This window comes from Panthera uncia, assembly GCF_023721935.1.
Source record: "Panthera uncia isolate 11264 chromosome A1 unlocalized genomic scaffold, Puncia_PCG_1.0 HiC_scaffold_17, whole genome shotgun sequence".
NCBI classification, from domain to species: Eukaryota; Metazoa; Chordata; class Mammalia; order Carnivora; family Felidae; genus Panthera; species Panthera uncia.
In genome coordinates, this window is record NW_026057577.1 from 133299168 (window position 1) to 133301329 (window position 2162).

A 2162-nucleotide genomic window follows, 5' to 3' on the forward strand; every position below is an offset into this window, starting at 1 on the left:
TCTTAGTATTTCAATATTGCTCTAACATTATTTTGTTATTTTGAGTGTAGATTAACATGTGCATATTACAATTTATTTTTCTGTGAAATATTTGTTCATAGCTATAGACTATGTTCTTTTTTTTTTTTTTTGGACTTAAAAGTTCTTATATGTTCAGAATATACTGTGCAAATATATACTGTGCAAATATTTCCCCATGGGTGATTTGCTTTTTTACTCAACTACAGTTGATATTTTCTTAACATATAGGTTTTCTTAATGGCCTATGATTAAATGTGTTGCTGTTTTTTATTTTAAGCACTTAGGAGTTTGTATAGTAATAGCACATATCCCTCAATTACTTATGAGAGATTCACCCACATTTCCTTCTATCACTTGTCTGGCTTTATTTTCAAATTAAAATCTTTGACCCACTTGAACTACATATCCTAATGCATGATATGAGGAACAAATCCAATTTTTAACATTCTCCACATGATTTTATAGCTCTTCCAGAACCATTTATTTAAAACACCATTCTTTCCATGTTAATTTGAGATTGAAGCTTTATCAGATATAAAATTTCCATAGGCATTTTTTTTTGCATTTTCAAGATTTCTTAGGTAGATATATCTGTGTAAATGACTATAAAACTGTACAATTAAACAGTTTTTTCTAGTAAGGCAGTATTTGGAATAGTAACCAAAACAAACGAGAAAAAGCTTCTATTTGCTTTTCCATTTACCTCTCCAATGTAATCTTCCACCATTTGTAATAGTATTTGCTTTATCAGAGCTTTAAAAAAAATCCTACTTAGAAGTACAGTGATGAAAGTTGTTTTCTTTATTCTCATATATTGAATATTTGATCTGTCATCTACAACCATCCCAAGGTAACCTGATGGCCTTCTAGGCAATGTATTGCAGTCTATAAATTGATTATTTTGTGTTATGTCCTTACACTACCATATTCTTGTTCCTAATAAATTGGCTAGATCATTGTGATCAGCAACACTCTTTAAAAAAAAATTAATGTTTTTATTTATTTTTGAGAGAGAGACAGAGCACAAGCAGGGGAGGACAGAGACAGAGGGAGACACAGATTTGGAAGCAGACTCTAGGCTCTGAGCTGCCAGCACAGAGCCTGACTTGGGGCTCGAACTCACCAACCACGTGATCATGACCTGAGCTGAAGTTGGACACTTAATCGACAGAGCCACCCAGATGCTCCAGAAACATTCTTTTTGATAGTCGAGAAGAAAGCCTGAGCCTAAGACAGGCCAGTGACTTCCTTGGGTTTGTCACTCAGGCTACATACTAACCCCAGTTATTAAAGTGAAATTAGCTCAACATAAGGAGGATCATATCAAAGTTAAGCACATGAGGGTAGATGAACATTCCTTCTGTACTAGAGCTATTAGCCTAAGTTCTTCCTGTGGAGTTCCTGATTTGTTTTCCAAGGGTGATAGGAAAGTTAAAAACTTCACCATTAGAGAGCCTAGGCCGTTCTTTTTCCTACAAGCGACACAGGAAAAGATCAACATATTAATACCATAAGAGAATACATCAATCTTCATTTTCATACTGTTGAACACATTCTTTATTTCACCCATATAGCTTGTACTCCTTTTGAGCTTCTCCTTTAAAAAAATAAATAAATAAAGACATAGGGGCGACTGGGTGGCTCAGTGGGTTAGCATCTGACTTCCGTCGGGTCATGATCTTGCAGTACTTGATTTCAAGCCCCACGTTGGGCTCTGTGCTGACAGCTCAGAGCCTGGAGCCTTTTTTTGGATTCTGTATGTCCCCCTCTCTCTCTGCCCCTCCCCTGCCTGTGCTCGCACCCTCTCTCTCTCTCTCAAAAATAAACAAAAAATTTTAAAACAACAACAAAAAAATAAGGACATAAATGGAGTCCATTTATAAGATTAGGAAAAAATGAAATAAATGATTTAATTAGGAATTAATATGTATAAATTCACTCCATCCTTTCCTGCAGAATCTTCCTGATGTTTGCTTTTAAAGTATTTCCCCCATTTTACTTCTGGAATTCAGTCAGTACTACTATAATACTGACAGACATATGGCAACATTGGCAAAAGACTTCAGTAGCTCAAGGATGACGGGGTCACAGAATGAGATTAATCAGGGTTTGAGGAATAATTATAGGAGGCTTTTATCAAC